We start from the raw sequence: 18,289 nt of genomic DNA on the forward strand, positions 1-18,289 counted from the left end.
TGAAATTTCAAAATGCAAAGGGAACATTCTAATTCCACTTTTTAGTTATTTTTAAATATGCAATAAATTATTCCTAACTATAGTCACCCTATTGTGGAACGAAACTCTATATCTTATTCCTTCTCTCTGACTGTATACTTTTACCCATTAACCATTCCCTTTTTATCCCCCGCTCCAACTACCCTTTCTAGCCTCTAGTAACCATTATTCTACTCTCTGTCTCCATGAGTTATTTATTTCTTTTTTTAGCTCTGATACCATAATAATTAAAACTTACAAAGACAAGCAGAGAAAGAATAGTATTACACCTGAAGTGTTAATGCACCAATGCCATAAGGCTGGCTATCTTATTTTTTTATATATATGGTTGTAAAATTATGGCGGCTCACGCCTGTAATCCCAGCACTTTGGGAGGCCGAGGCAGGCAGATCACGAGGTCAGGAGATTGAGACCATCCTGGGTAATGTGGTGAAACCCTGTGTCTACTAAAAATACAAAAAATTAGCCAGGCTTGGTGGCAGGCGCCTATAGTTCCAGCTACTTAGGAGGCTGAGGCAGGAGAATCACTTGAACCTGGGAGGTGGAGGTTGCAGTGAGCTGAGGTCGTGCCATTGCACTCTAGCATGGGTGACAGAGTGAGACTGTCTCTAAATAAATAAATAAATAAATAAATAAATAAATAAATAAGACATTTAAAAATGTTCAAGTAGCCTGCAGAAAGTTTACCTGTTTGGCCCAAGGTTTTTCTTATCACTCAGTATCTGGGAGGGGGAGAAATTGCTCCATTATAGAGCCATTGCTAACTCAAATTGCTTCTTCCTTAAAATCAAAGTTTTTATTTTATTTTTGTCTTGTTTTCAGGTTATAGTTATCATAAAAACATACAATATTGAAGAAACATTGCCTTATATTCTTTAATACGTAAAAACTGTTTTGTATTCTTAAAATTTTAAAGTTTCCATTTGAATTTGATTTTTCCACAATTTTTCTGTTATTGCCACTTCAAGTGCTTGTTAAAGTGTGGATTCATGCACACAGCACCCAAGAGATTCTCTTTCTTTCATTTAAAAATCATTTACTTGTTTTTAAATTTACCCAAGAGAAATATATCTCTCTTACTCTTACTTTGAAGTTTCTTAGGGCTGGAAGAAAGTTCCAGAGAGGTAATTTTAGAAACTCTGTAGATAACACCCTTGTGTCTGGCCATGCATGTCCTATAAAAGGATAAATGAGTCATGCAAGTACATTCTATTAGTGACCTTGTTATAAATTCCATTTTTACCACATTCATGGAAAAGCCCTAATTGAAAAATGCCTTAAGGTGGATGCTATCCTCAAAAATATACCCAGAAGTCACACATGAGACCAATAATCTGATATGTACAGATTTTATTGGGTTCAACCAAGGGCTTTCTATGTCTATTTTCAAAGTGTATCAAGTGCAAAGGGAAAAAATTTAATCAGCAGCCAAAATCCCTTTTTGGCAATGCTTATTTTCTCAACAAAGTTATTTGCCAAATTCAAGTTGCTGGGCTTTCACTGGTAGCAACATTGATGCTCATCAGCTACTTCAGAAGCTGTGTCCAGGCACTTTATTTTTCGGTCTTTAGAGGCAGCTATTATTACATGCTAAAGGTTCTTTTGGAAGAGGTTAAATCTGATTTTTACAAAGTTTGAGTTCTGATGTAAATCTTGAATGAGCTGGTATGATAACTTAGTCCTTAGCCTAATCTGAAACCTGCTAATTTGCCACTGTTCAAAACTGGTACAGGGGTTTGTGGTCACGGCATTGCAGTGTGTAGGCTCCAGTTGAAGCAATCCTAAGCTGTCTTAGCTCTTCCATAACAGAACTGAGGCAAAACACCTGGTCTCAGCACAAATAAGTCCTGAGTATGCAACCCATTCCCAGAAGCAGTTTCATCTATCCTATCAGCTTGATCTGGATGCTTTCACTTGCTCTCTTGTTTCTGTCCCCTTTGGCAACATTTGAAATCAATACAGTTCATCAATGTAACAAGTATTGCATTATCTTTGTGTTTACCAGTTTTACTTTTGAGAAGCTAAGCAAATATTTTTTTTTATACTTTAAGTTCTAGGGTACATGTGCACAACGTGCAGGTTTGTGGTGTGCTGCATCCATTAACTCGTCATTTACATTAGGTATATCTCTTAATGCTATCCCTCCCCCTCCCCCCACCCAACCATAGGCCCCGGTATGTAATGTTCACCATCCTGTGTCCAAGTGTTTTCATTGTTCAGTTCCCACCTGTGAGTGAGAACATGCGGTGTTTGGTGTTCTGTCCTTCTGATAGTTTGCTCAGAATGATGGTTTCCAGCTTCATCCATGTCCCTACAAAGGACATGAACTCATCCTTTTTTACGGCTACATAGTATTCCATGGTGTGTATGTGCCACATTTTCTTAATCCAGTCTATCATTGATGGACATTTGGGTTGGTTTCCAGTCTTTGCTATTGTGAATAGTGCCACAATAAACATACATGTGCATGTGTCTTTACAGCAGCATGATTTATAGTCCTTTGGGTATATACCCAGTAATGGGATGGCTGGGTCAAATGGTATTTCTAGTTCTAGATCCTTGAAGAATCGCCACACTGTCTTCCACAATGGTTGACTTAAAAGTGTTACTATTTCTCCACATCTTCTCCAGCACCTGTTGTTTCCTGACTTTTTAATGATCACCATTCGAACTGGTGTGAGATGGTATCTCATTGTGGTTTTGATTTGCATTTCTCTGATGGCCAGTGGTGATGAACATTTTTTCATGGGTCTGTTGGCTGCATGAGCGTCTTCTTTTGAGAAGTATCTGTTCATATCCTTTGCCCACTTTTTGATGGGGTTGTTTGATTTTTTCTTGTAAATTTGCTTAAGTTCTTTGTAGATTCTGGATATTAGCCCTCTGTCAGACGGGTAGATTGTAAAAATCTTCTCCCATTCTGTAGGTTGCCTGTTCACTCTGATGGTAGTTTCTTTTGCTGTGCAGAAGCTCTTTAGTTTAATTAGATCCCATTTGTCAATTTTGGCTTTTGTTGCCATTGCTTTTGGTGTTTTAGACATGAAGTCCTTGCCCATGCCTATGTCCTGAATGGTATTGCCTAGGTTTTCTTCTAGGGTTTATATGGTTTTAGGTCCAACATGTAAGTCTTTAATCCATCTTGAATTAATTTTTATGTAAGGTGTAAGGAAGGGATCCAGTTTCAGCTTTCTACATATGGCTAGCCAGTTTTCCCAGCACCATTTATTAAATAGGGAATCCTTTCCCCATTGCTTGTTTTTGTCAGGTTTGTCAAAGATCAGATGGTTGTACATGTGTGGTATTATTTCTGAGGGCTCCGTTCTGTTCCATTGGTCTATGTCTCTGTTGTGGTACCAGTATCATGCTGTTTTGGTTACTGTAGCCTTGTAGTGTAGTTGGAAGTCAGGTAACGTGATGCCTCTGGCTTTGTTCTTTTGGCTTAAGATTCTCTTGGCAATGTGGGCTCTTTTTTGGTTCCAGATGAACTTTAAAGTTGTTTTTCCCAATTCTGTGAAGAAAATCATTGGCAGCTTGATGGGGATGGCATTGAATCTATACATTACCTTGGGCAGTATTGCCATTTTCATGATATTGATTCTTCCTATCCATGAGCATGGAAGCAGAATTAAGGCAGATACAAACACATCAGACTTTAACTCTTTCCAAGCAGACAACCCAATTAGGGAATTTGGCTACCATAGACAAATAAATAAATAAATAATAAATAAAAAAAGAGACATAAAGCAAAGGAAACATTTACCATATTTTGGCATAATGGTAGAAGTTGTTCTTTGATAATTAACAATTGCATTTTTATAATTTGTCTCCAGGGCTTCTTGTTTGGGTAGCTACTGGTAGCTTTTGTTTTTCCTCTATGCTAAAGTGATCCATTACGTGAGGTACAGCAATCTCTTCAGGCAATAAGATTAAAGGCCAGGGCATAGAACACCAGGGAAAGGCGGAGATGGCCTTTCATAATTTCAGAAGATAAAAGGCCTAGTACTTTGCATTTTCTTCAAGAGATTAATAATTGAACCGCTGTGTGTCATTAGCGACATTTGAAACACTCAATTTCTGTGACATTTTGTACTTTTAAAAAGAAAACAGGGGCCTTGAGTGAAATTGTTCTCAGTTTAAGCATTTTCTGTAGCCACTGGTGTCTGTTTAAGTGTGTGTGCTCATGCTAAATCTAATTATATGACTAGAAAAAAGGACAAAATTGGTTTGTGTTACTGTAATGAATATAGGTAAGTTCGATCCTCTAGTTGTTTAATTCACATTTTAAACCAAGTAAATATTTTATAAATTAATAAAACTAAATAAATATAAGGATATATAAATAAATAATTTGTGTTCTCAAAGAGTTTTGCTGGATACCATGCTACATTCCTTTATATATTTTCTTATATATGAGCTACTTTTAGAAAGTCTTTTTCTCTCTCTCTCTCTCTCTCTTCATTTTACTAAGCACCACCTTCTTAGGCTTTACGTGAGAAAGTGGTATAAATTGATGGTAATGATTTGGGAATGTTTTACTGATTATAATCAGAGAACTGTCAAATGAGATTCCATATTAATCTGAGATAAAGGAAGGTAAATATCCAAATGTATACTCTCATTCTATTTTTATTTGAATGTTGTGTGACGTTTTCTGTTTATTTGCTTTCTATTTACTTCAGTATGAGCAAACTTAATCCCAAATTCAAACTCGTGTTATAGTCGTGTCTCTCTTTAAAATATTTTTTTAAGTAAAAAAAATCTAGGCCGGGTGCGGTGGCTCACGCCTGTAATCCCAGCACTTTGGGAGGCCAAGGCAGGTGGATCACAAGGTCAGGAGATCAATACCATCCTGACTAACACGGTGAAACCCCGTCTCTACTAAAAATACAAAAAATTAAACTGGCGTGGTGGTGGGCGCCTGTAGTCCCAGTTACTGGGGAGGCTGAGACACGAGAATGGCATGAACCCGGGAGGCAGGGCTTGCAGTGAGCTGAGATCGCGCCACTGCACTCCAGCCTGGGCAACAGAGCGAGACAACGTCTCAAAGAAAAAAAAAAGAAAATCTAGATGTATAAATCTGCTCATTAACAGAACAGTTTGCCACATGAAAAAACAATTTGTAACAAAGAGTGATAAGCTACCTGAATCCTGTAAATACAGGCAAACCTTGGAGATATTGTGGGTTTGGTTCCAGACAACTGCAATAAAGTAAGTATCATTATAAAGAAAATCATACAAATTGTTTGGTCTCTTAGTACATACATAAGTTACGTTTATAGTTTATTAAGCGTGCAATAGTATTATATCTTAAAAAACTGTGTGCATACCTTGAGTTAAAAATTATTTATTGCTAAATATGCTAATGAATGTCTGACACTTCAGAGAGTCATAATCTTGTTGCTTATGGAGGGTCTTGCTTTGATGTTGATGGCTGCCAGCTAACTGATCAGAATGGTGGTTGCTGAAGATTGAGGTGGTAATGACGATTTCTTAAAATAAGATAACGATGAACTTTTCTGCATTGATTGACTCTTTCTCAGAAGTGTTCTCTGTAGCATGTAAGGATGTTTGGCAGCATTTTATCCACAGTAGAACTTTTTTTAAAGTTGGGGTCAGTCCCCCCAAACACTGCCATTGCTTTGTAAACTAACTTTATGTGATATTCTAAATCTTTCGTTGTCATTTCAACAACATTCATAGCATCTTTACCAGGAATAGATTCTATTTCAATAAACCACTTTCTTTGCTCATCTGTAAGAGGCAACACCTCATCATTCAAGCTGTATCATGAGATTGCATCAATTCAGTCACATCTTCAAAGCTCCACTTCTAATTCTACTTGTCTTACTGTTCCTACCACATCTGCAGTTATTTTCCTCCACTGAAGTCTTGGACCCCTCAAAGTCATTCATGAAGGTTGGAATCCAGTTCTTCCAAACTCCTGTAATGATATTTTGATCTCCTCCCATGAATCACACATGTTCTTAATGGCATCTAGAATAGCAAATCTTTTCCAGAAGATTTCCAATTTCCTTTGTCCAGCTACATCAGAGGAATCATTGTCTATGGCAGCTCTAGCCTGGCAAAATGTAATTCTTAAATAATAGGATTTGAAAGTTAAAATTATTTCTTGATCTATGGGCTTCAGAATGGACCTTGTGTTTGCAGGCTTGGAAACAACATTAATCTCTATGTACATCTTCATCAGAGCTCTTGGGTGACCTAGTACATTTTCAATGAACAGTAGTATTTTGAAAGGAATCTTTGTTTTTTAGCATTAGGTTTCAACAATGAGCTGTAACTATTCAGTAAACCATGCTGTAAACAGATGCTCTGTTATCCAAGCATTGTTGTTTCATTTCTAGGGCATAGGCAGAGTAGTTTTAGCATAATTCTTAAGGCTCTTAGAGTTTTCAGAATGATAAATGAGCATTGGCTTCAACTTCAAGTCATTAGATACATTAGCCTATAACAAGAAAGTCAGGCTGTCCTTTGAAGCTATGAAGCCAAGCATTGACTTCTCCTCTTGAGCCATGAAAATCCTAGATAACACCTTTTTCTAATATAACACTGTTTCATCTGCAATGGGAAATTTGTTGTTTAGTGTACCCAACTTCAATGATCAATTATCTTAACTAGATCTTCTTCATAACTTGCTGCAACTTTGCTGCTTCACCTTGCATTTTTATGTTATGGAGATGGCTTCTTTTCTTCAACCTCATATACTAACCTCTGCTAGCTTGAAACTTTTCTTCAGTTTCCTCACCTCTTTTTGCTTTCATAGAATCGAAGAGAGTTAGAGTCTTGCAGTGGATTAAACTATGGCTTAAGGACATGTTGCAGCTGGTTTGATCTTCTACCAAGACTGCTAAAACTTTCTCCATATTGGTAATAGGCTATTTCAATTTTTTTTTTTATCATTCATGGCTTCACTGGAGTAGCACTTTTAATTTCCTTCAAGAGTCTCTTGGCTATCTTGGTTTTCAACATGTGCTCCTCACTAAGCTTAATTATTTCTAGCTTTTTATTTTAAGTAAATGATATGCAACTCTTCCTTTCACTTGAACACTTAGAGGCCGTGGTAGAATTATTTATTGGGCTAAGTTCAATACTGTTGTTTTAGAGGGAATAAGGAGGCATGAGTAGTGGGAGAGAGATAGAGGAAAGGCTGGTCAATGGAGTACTCAGAACACATACATTTATTGATTATATGGGCACGGTTTGTGGTGCACCAAAATTACAATTACAATAGTAACTTCAAAGATCGCTGATCACATATCATTATAACAGATACAGTAATAGTGAAAAAGTTTAAAATATTACAAGACTTACCAAAATATGACAGAGTCATGAAATGAACACATGCTGTTGGAAGAATGGCACTTAGACAGGAAAGTCTTGCTGACACAGGATTGTGACAAACCTTCAATTTGTAAAAAACACAATATCTGCAAAGTACAATAAAGCAAAGCACAATAAAACAAGGTATGTCTATAAAACAAATATTGGTAATTTAGGCTGATTTGAATAATCTGAATTAAAGACAATTTTTTTTATTATACTTTAGGTTTTAGGGTACATGTGCGCAATGTGCAGGTTTGTTACATATGTATCCATGTGCCATGTTGGTGTGCTGCACCCATTAACTCGTCGTTTAGCATTAGGTATATCTCCTAATGCTGTCCCTCCCCCCTCCCCCCACCCCATAACAGTCCCCGGAGTGTGATGTTCCCCTTCTTGTGTCCATGAGTTCTCATTGTTCAATTCCCACCTATGAGTGAGAACATGTGGTGTTTGGTTTTTTTAATGACAGAATTCTTTAAAAAACTGTCAGACTTATTGCCCCCAAATAACTATACAGATAGAAAGCGAATATATTTATTTTTCTGTACAGAGATATCTTAATAAAATTTTTATAAAAGATATATGTGGGGTTTGTAATTAGACTGATATATATATATACACACATATATATGAGATATTGTTGAGAGTGCTCAAAAATGTTATTTTTAGCATTTTTCTTGAGTGTTAATTTGCATTTTTGTTTACTCAGAAAACAATTCCCTGGGGAGTGATATACAAGTAATGCTAAGTGTTTGACAAAAAGATATTACAAAATTAGCACTGAAGCTCAAGATTCTGTACAATAAAGGGACCCTTAAGAAAGGCTGCTCTCCAGAAAGTCCTTATTAGGTTAAAATGGGTAATGCAAGTGATGAAACAGCATCAGTGCTTAACACTTGCAGTACAGTAGAAAATGACTGCTGAAGAGTCATAATTGTCATTTTGTTATAATGTAATATATAAAAAGAATGCTGACTGTGAAAATATCTAAGCATATTTGCCTGCAGTAGCAACAAATATCAAGTAATTATAAAATAATATATAAATAACTATATATATAACTATATATTACTGATATATATGTATATATATACATATATATTCATATTCACTGGCTCTTTTAACAAATAGTTACCATTTAGTTTGTGCTAGTTGTAATGCCTGTATTCTTTGTTGTACTATTATATTTTTAAATTTATTTATTTAGTCATTTAACCTTTTTTTAAGACTACCTGCTCCACTTCAGCAATAGTTGACCATGTGCTCAGGCATTGAGAACAAACTTAAAAGAAGAAACCCTCCAAACACATTCTTATTCTCAAATAGCGTAAAAAAATTAAGCAAATAATTATAAAAAATGTGATACAGCTGTAGTAGATGTTCATTCACGTAACAGATATTTATTGAGCTTCTACTATGTGGCAGGCCCTGGTCTAGGTATTGGAGATGGAGAGGGAGGCCACCTAGCCACTGCCTTCATAGACCTTCCATGAAATAGCAAAAATAAAAATAATGAAAAATTGGATATCTAAATTAAGACTCACAGTATTGGGATGTGTTTGAATAGAATATTGCAATAGCATTCTAGTCAGAAGGAAAGTTATGTGCAAAGAACAGTGACCATGATATAAATAAAAGAATGTGGATAAGATGTTCTGGGCAGCTGGGACATAAGTTCATAGCAGAAAGGTGGAGGGAATGCGGTTAGAGCTGTGCAATGAGCCATACTGACAGATGTAAGCTGAGTGGCTAACAGGGAAACACCAATGGTTGGAAGAAGTGTGTTATTTATTTTTGTACAGGTAACTTTCTCAGCTCTGTGAATGATGTATTGCAGAAACTGAGTAGAGCAGGTAAAAAATTATTTCAATAGTCAGGGGAGAGATGAAAGGTACCTGAATTTGGGCAGTAGCAAAAACAGCTATGACGCATTTCTATATACTATTCCTAAGTGGCATATATTTCAAATCAATGGGAGTCTATAATGCCTGAAATACTAATTTTCTGTGTGTTAACTCTTTGGTCACTTTATTTTAATATATGTAAGTAATTTAGACAAAATTGTATACACAGTATTATTTTTATGAACAAAACTTTACTATAAAATATGTGAATTATCACTAAATATCAAAAACAGAGCAGCCATCAAAGACAATGTAGATTTCCAGTATCTTTAATAGCTATAAGCTAGTTCCCCCTAGTTACTTATCTTTTAAAAATATTTTAGAAAATCTTGTCCATTCTTGTGGCATAGGAACTTTTGAAGCATTTCATCAAGACCGAAAACAATCCCATTGGAATTTTTATTAGACTCATATTAAACATAAAATTAATTTGGTAAAATAATATCTTCAAAATATTCAAACTTACTCTCTAGGATCTTGGCATATGCCTCCAATTATTAAAGTGCTCTATCTCTTGCAGTAGACTTTTATAGTTTTCTCCCTACCAGCCTCTAAGGAAAGCTAATTTTTAGATGATTTAGGATTATGGTTGCCAATGCGAAATAGGTCGTATCAATTGTTGTTGATACAGAAGATAGCTATTGATATTTGTATATTATAACCAGATAATTTACCAAATTATTTTATTAGCTCTAAACATTTTAATGAGGTTTAGTGGGCAATGGTGAAGTTCTAGTGTATTTATGTCTATAGTTATTGTATTAGTTTGTTCCCACACTGCTATAAAAAATTTCATGGTGGAAGGTGAAGGAGAAGCTAACACCTTCTTCATGTGGTGGAAGGAGAGAGAGAGAGATCACGAAGTGGGAAGTGTTACACACTCTTAAGCCAGCAGATCTCATGAGAACTCAGTCACTATCATGGGAACAGAAAGGGGGAAATTACCCCCATGATCCAATCACCCTCCACCAGGCCTCTCCTCAAATTCGACATGAGAATTGGGCAGGGACACAGATCCAAACTATATCATTCTGCCCCTGGACCCTCTCAAAGCTCATGTCATCATATTGCAAAATACAAATATCTCTTCTCAACAGTCCCCCAGTCTTGACTCATTTCAGCATTAACTCAAAAAATTAACTCCATAGTCCAAAGTCTCTTCTGAGACAAAGTAAGTCCCTTCCACCTATGAGCCTGCAAAATAAAAAACAATTTAGTAGCTTCCAAAATACAAGGAAGGTACAGGAATTGGGTAAATGCCCCTATTCCAAATAGGAGAAATCCACTAAAACAAAGGGGCTACAGTTCCTGTACAAGTCTGAAAACCCTCAGGGTAGTAATTAAATCTTAAAATTACAAAACAATCTCCTTTGACTCCAGGTGTCACATCCAGGGCACACTGATGCAAGAGATGGGCTCCCAAGGCCTTGCGCATCTCTGTCCCTGTTACTCTGCAGAATATAGCCTATGTGGCTGCTTTCATGGGTTGACATTGAGTGCCTGAGTCATTTCCAGGGGCACAGTGTAAGCTCTCAGTGATTCTACCATTCTGGGGTCTGGAGGATGGTGGCCCTCTTCTGACAGCTCCATTAGGAAGTATCCCAGTGGAGGCTCTGTGTGGTACCTCCAACCCCACATTTCTCCTCCACACTGGCCTACTAGAGGTTCTCCATGACGGCTCTGTCCCTGCAGAAAACTTCTGCCTGGACATCCAGGCATTTCCATACATCCTCTGAAATTTAAGAGGAGGCTCCCAAACCTTGCACCAACACCCAACACCCAACACCCAAAGCTGCCAAGCCTTGGGACCCAAGGTGTACCTTGGCCCCTTTTTAGCCAAGGCTAGACCTGGAATGGCAGGGATGCAGGGTGCCATGTCCTGAGGCTGCATAGAGCTGCTGGGTCCTGGGCCTGGCCCATAAAACTATTTTTTTCTCATAGGCCTCTGGATCTGTGATGGTAGGGGCTGCTGGTCTCTCAAATGGCCTGGAGACATTTTCCCTATTGTCATGGCTGTTAATATTCCTCTCCTCCTTACTTATGCAAATCTCTGCAGCAGGCTTGAATTTCTTTCCAGAAAACAAGTTTTTCTTTTCCACAACATGACAAGGCTGCACATTTTCTAAACTTCTATGCTCTGCTTCCCTTTTAAATGTAGGTTTCAGTTTTAGATCCTCTCTTCGTCCACACATATAAGTGAACACTTTTAGAAACAGCCAGGTCACATCTTGAGTGCTTTGGTGCTTAGAAATTTCTTCCACCAGGTACTCTAAATCATATTTCTTAAGTTCAAGTTTCCACAGATCTCTAGGGCAGGGACAAAATGCCACCCATCTCTTTGCTAAAAAGCATAGGAAGAGTGACCTTTACTCCATTTCCCAATAAGTTCCTCATCTCTATCTGAGATCACCTCACCCTAGACTTCGTTGTCCATATCACTATCAGCATTTTGATCAAAACCATTCAACAAGTCTCTAGGAAGTTCCAGACTTTCCCATATCTTCCTGTCTTCTTCTGAGCCCTCCAAACTGTTCCAAGCTCTGCCCAATACTCAGTTCCAAAGTCCCTTCCACATCTTCAGGTATCTTTATAGCAGTGCCCCATTCTTCTGGTGTCAATTTTCTGAATTAGTCTATTCTCACACTGCTATAAAGAGTTACCTGAAGCTGGGTAATTTACGAAGAAAAGAGGTTTGATTGACTCACAGTTCCATAGACTTAACAGGAAGCATGGCTGGGAGTCCTCAGGAAACTTAACAATCATGTTGGAAGGTGAAGCGTAAGCTAGCACTTTGTTCACATGGCATCAGGATAATGAGAATGCTAAGAGGGAAGTGCTGCACACTTTTAAACCATCAGATTTCATGAGAACTCACTCATTATAATGAGAAGAGCAAGGGGGAAATTCATACCTATGATCTAATCAGGGCCCCTCCTACAATTCAATGAGATTTGTGTGGGAACACAAATCCAAACCATATCAGTTATCAACAATCATATGACTAGTTTCTATTTCACAACACCATGGGCATTTTGTTGTTCTTCCTGATTTTAAAACAATATTAAGTGCTTCATCACATTCTTAGTATTTTCTTTATTAGGAAGAATGCTGATTATTGGTTTTAAACATGAATTCTTAACATGCTAAAATATGTTTTCATTTATAATATTTAGCAATTGTTTTTAGTCATGAATATTGGATCTTACCAAATAACTTGTGGCATATATTATGACTATCATATGATTTTTAAAAATACTTTCACATATTAATATTCTGTACCTTCGAATTTTAATCCATATTTCTATACCAGGGGGTAAATTCTGCCTATTGGTAATATAATGTTATTTTTCTCCTTAAGTCTTTGCTGTTTTTATTTAAAATTGAAACTTGAAATGAATCATGCAAATATCTTGTTTTCATTTATTCAATTGTCTCTGAGTTTTCTGTTTAGTTGAATCCATGATTCTCAAAAGCTAAAAATATTCCATAGTGTTTTTCTAAACAAGATAAGAAAAAATTCTGTTCTTTTTAAGAGAATTCTATTTTTAAATCCAAGACCTTGTAAAATAGTACTATAATAATACCTAGTTATGTCTTTTCTTATGCTGGCAAATGTAATCATAGAGGTCATACTCTCATTCTCATATAGGACTTTCTTTAAAAACCTCAATAGCATTCATTTAAATGTGTCCTTGGAAGAATATAAGGACAAAAACAAAATAGAACAAAATATAAGCTTTTGTTTATTAATATCTCCTCACCCTCCGTTTCGTAATTATTGGCCATAAATACGAGCAATTTTTGGCTCCCTTTATTCTCATGCTTTTAGTTTAGCTCTTGAGTTTTGCTTGATAGTATTCAGCTTCCAATCTAGTTATTTTTCAAAGTAGAATAATAAAAGATAGATTTAAAGGCCTTGGGCTTCCTATATATTATCAAATTTTCAAGTCCTGGCTCTGTTTCTTACTAGCTGTGTGACTTTATAAAACTTACCTAGCTATTCTGGGCTTATCTTCCTCAATTGTAGTGGGAATGAGTTATTATGCATAAAGTAATGAGAATAAAATAAATTGGTACATATGAAGCTGGTAGAAGAGTACTTTGACATTGTAAGTGCCAGTACATGTGGCTAGCTTTATAACTTTCCCTCCAAATCCTAGGTGTATCAAACCCTATAAAACATTTGAATTAAGTAGCAAGCATCCTTCAACCACTATAATGTTCTCTTTTTGTCTCCTTTTCTCAACCTGAATTTTTCTTTTAACTCTGTCATTCCTTAATGTACCCACTATTGAAATCCCTTTTTTTTTGACTTGTTCATTCAGCCTCTTTATTTTGCTTGTTCATTATTTTTGCTATACTTGAAATATTCACATTTAAACTAATGGTCAAGAAATACAGTAAAATGCAAGGTTTGACAATGTACATAAGACTGGACATAAGATAATCTAAGAGGCCCTATTGCCTCTCCTTCAGAGTTATTTAATGGGCTAAGTAAAGGATCAAATTCAGTAAGACAGAACCCTGGGAAGAAAACAAGGACAAAAAGCAGAACAAAATATCAATTTTTGTTTTTCCATATTTCCTGATGCCCCATTTTAGAATTTGTGGCCATAGTTTGCACATAGGTGGCAGGTGAGGCATCTATTACATTCCTGTTCTTGCCTTCTATTTGTTCTCATTCACTTAGTTAACTTCTAGTGTATGCTGTAGCACCGATTTTTCATAGCCACTCAAGGTTGTCCCAAGGTTACTGTGATCCAGACAGCTGTATGAAGATGTTTAGTATGGCAAAACATTGACCTAACAATGTAGAATGACTCTGTCCACATTCTAGAGCCTTCATCAATTTTTTTAAAAATAAAATGTTGCTTTAATTTGCTAATTAAATTAGATAGTAAAAATTATTGTGGTAATCTTCATCCTTTAGTGAACTATTTCAGGAAAATCATTATTTTTCTTATTTTAAAAGTTAATGGCTATGAGTAAAATTTTGGTGGCGATCTTGGAATACAAATAACAATTACTAACACTTCTAGAATGCTTGCTATGCCAGGCAACTGTTCTATGTGTTTTATATACAGCAACCGATTCAGTCTTTGCAATAACCCAATCAAGTAAGTGCTACTATTTTCAAACCCGTTTTATACATTAACAAAATTAAGTACTGAGAAATTAAATAACTTTTTCGAGGGGAAAAAGCTGATAAATGGCAGCACCATGTTCAAACCCAAGTTTGAAGCCACTGGTAGCCATGATTAGAGAGAGTGATAAAGAAGACATGCAGAAAGGTATAGAGGTCCTGAAGACCAGATATTATTACTTGATTATATGAGACATTCAAATATTATTATGACAAATTCCACCCTCCCTCTTTTTTTAAAAATTGGGCTTAAATGTGAGACATCTAACCTATGCTTTTATTAACGGCAACTGAGTCCACATAGACAAAAAATCTCCATCAAAATACTAGCAAACTTAATTCAACAAACATTAAAACAATAATTCATCATGAACAAGTCAGATTTATCCCAGGAATGCAAGCATGGCTCAACACATGCAGATCAGCAAATGTGATACATAAAACATAACGTCAACAGAATGATGGGCAAAAACCATAAGATCATTTCAACTGATGCTAAAAAAGCACTCAATAAAATTCAATATCTCTTTATGGTTAAAAGCTCTCGAAAAACTGAGTACAGAAGAAACATACCTCATCATGATAAAAACCATATACCTCAGATCCACAGCTAATATCATACAAAATGGGGGAAAACTGAAAGCCTTTCCTCTAAGAACTGAAACATGACAAGGATGGACACTTTAACCCCTGTTATTCAACATGGTACAGAAAGTCCTAGATGAAGCAATTAGACATGAGAAAGAAATAAACAGAATCCAAATTGGAAAGAAAAAAAAAACTCAAATTATTCTTGTTTGCAGGCAGTGTGATCTTACATTTAGGAAAACCTAAAGACTCCTTCAAAAAACAATTTGAAATGTTAAATAAATTTAGTAAAGTTGCAGGCTACAAAATAAACATACAAAAAATAGTATTTCTATATCCAAACTGCAAACAATCTGACCCCCACAATAATCCCATTTACAATAGCGATAAAATAAAATATCTAGAAATAAACTTAAGAAAGTAGTAAAATATCTCTATAATGAAGACTATACAATACTGATGAAAGAAATTTAAGAGGATACATACGATAAATGAAAAGATGGTCTATGTTTATGGATTGGAGGAATCAATATTGTCAAAATGTCCATATGACCCAAATCAATCTACACATTCAATGCAATCCCTATGAAAATACCTATTACATTCTTCAAATAAAAAAAATCCTAAAACTTATATGAAATCACAAAGGAGCCAGAATTAGCCAAAGCCATCCTGAGCAAAAAGAACAAAACTGGAAGAGTCACATTACCTGACATCGAATCATACTATAAAACTGTAGTCACAAAAATAGCATGGTACTGCCAAAAAAAAAACCAAGACACATAGACCAATGAAACACAATAGAGAACACATACATAAATCCACACATTTGCAGTGAACTCATTTTTGACAATGATGCCAAGAACATAAATTGGGAAAAGGACGGTCTTTTCGATAAATGGTGCTGGGAAAACTGGATATCCAAATGTACAATAACGAAACTAGATCTCTATCTCTTGAAATATGTATATTATATATATATATATATCTTTAATCCATTTTGTTATATATATAAAACAAAATGGATTAAATATATATTTTATATATAATATATGTTATATATAATATATACAATATTATATAATATATGTTATATATAATATATACAATATTATATATATATATATAAAACAAAATGGATTAAAGACTTAAATCTAATACTGTCTAACACCTAAACTATTAAACTACTAGAAGAAAACCCTGGGGAAACACTCCAGCACATCGGTCTGGGCAAATGTTTCTTAAGTAAGACTTCAAAAGCCTTGGCAATCAAAGTAAAAATGGACAAATGGGATCACATCAAGCTAAAATGCTTCACATAATAAGGAAAAAAACCCAATAGAATGAAGAAACAACCTAGAGAATGTGATAAATTATTTGTAAACCACCCATGTGTCAAAAGATTAATAACCAGAAAATAAAAGGAACTCAAACAACTCAATAGGAAAACAATCTAATAATCATATTTTAAAATGGGCAATAGATTTGAATAGATATTTCTCAAAATGGCGAACAGGTATATTAGAAAATGTTCAACATAACTTATCACCAGAGATATGCAAATCAAAACTACAATGACATATCCTCTCACCCCATTTAAAATGGCTTTTATCCAAAAGACAAGTAATTAATGCTGATGAGAATGTGGAGAAAGTGGATCCCTTGTATACTGTTGGTAGGAATTAAATTTGTACAGCCACCATGGAGGACAGCATCAAGGTTTCTAAAACAACTAAAAATAGAACTACCATATGATCCAGCAATCCCACTGCTGGGCCAAAAGAAATTCAAAAGAAAAAATTCAGTTTATTGTAGAGATATCTGCATTTCCTTAATATTTCAGCACTATTCACAATAGTCCGTGTATAGGATCAACCTAAATATCCATTAACAGATGAATGGATAAAGAAAATGTGGTGCATATACACAAAAAACTATTATTTAGCCCTAAAAAGAATAAAATTTTATCATTTGCAACCTGGATGGAACTGGAAGACATTAAGTCAAATAAGGAAGGCACAGAAAGAGAAATTTCACATGTTCTCACTCATGTGTGGCAATGAAAAGTTTTAAAAATTGAACTTGTGGAGATAGAGAATAGAATGACAGTTACCAGAGGCTGAGAATTGTAGGGAGATGGGGAAATACAGCAGGGATGGTTAATGGGTAGAAAAATATAGTTAGAATAAATAAGATCTAGTATTTGGCAGCAGAATAGGGTGACTATAGTTAACAATAATTTATTGTGTATTGTAAAATAACTAATAGTGGAATTGGAATGTTTGTAACACAAAGATATGATAAATGCTTGAAATGATGAATAACCCAATTATCCTTATTTACATGCCTGTATCTAAACATCACACCTACCTCATAAATGCAACTATATGTACCCAAAATAATTAAAAATTTAACTTTTTATAAAAACCAGAAGATTGTAAAAGGCATATACAATCATATAGAAATAATAGCATGGCTATACAAGCTAAACTTTTTAGAATTAAGCCAATTATATATGTTTAATAACCACTGAAATTATTATCTTAGAAAGAAGTATGTAGTTTAAATGAAACTTTATTAAAGAAATTCTATACTTGGCATCAGATTTTCCTCTTATTGAACTTTCTCCTTGAAAGTGAAACCTAACTTTTAACATTTAAATTTTTTCTACAGTCTCATGAACTTTGCTCCCCATACTTTTTGAAGCAGCAGCAGGAGTAACATTTTTAACGAAATTAGCTGGGTTGGCATTAGTAAACAGTGAATCAGCAATATTATGGGAAAGGTAATGAAGAAAAGATTGACTCAACCTTGCAGGTAGGTCCCTCACATTTCTAGTTCTGCCTTTAAATTGATTAATATTAAATAGATTTTGGACTCTCAGTTAAAGATAAGAGGAGTGCAACAGTCATAAACAAAATAGCTTCTGGCCTTGGAGACTAAAGGGAAGGGTATTTCACAGTCATTCTATTTACAGTAAACTGCTTAAAGATAGAAACAATGTCTGCTTCACTTAACACTATATTCCTACTCTCTAGTAGAGTACCTGGAACATAACAAATGCTTCATAAATATTAATTGTGTGAGAAATTTAAGTATTTAAAATTTGACTTTCTTTTATTTTATGTACTATTACAATGAGTTCCTCTACAGCAGGATGTTATGTTTGACGGATGCCTTAGGGAAGCTAGAAATACCTATGTTTAAAATTCCGTAGACTCAGTCCACATAGCATTCAGGAAACAACCTATATCTTTTTTCCACCAGTTCCATA

General features: G+C 35.2%; 1 long non-coding RNA gene across 1 annotated transcript in view; it reads right to left on the bottom strand.

Annotated features, from left to right (window-relative positions):
* The window catches only part of LOC129480420 (uncharacterized), a 44,613-nt gene extending 37,147 nt beyond the window's left edge, over nt 1-7,466 (bottom strand). The window contains exon 1 of the long non-coding RNA XR_008657035.2: nt 7,369-7,466. This is a non-coding gene — a long non-coding RNA (uncharacterized lncRNA). The remainder of the gene's footprint in view (nt 1-7,368) is intronic.
* Nucleotides 7,467-18,289: the final 10,823 nt, after the last annotated feature.

This window comes from Symphalangus syndactylus, chromosome 4 (genome assembly GCF_028878055.3).
Source record: "Symphalangus syndactylus isolate Jambi chromosome 4, NHGRI_mSymSyn1-v2.1_pri, whole genome shotgun sequence".
Taxonomy (NCBI): Eukaryota; Metazoa; Chordata; class Mammalia; order Primates; family Hylobatidae; genus Symphalangus; species Symphalangus syndactylus.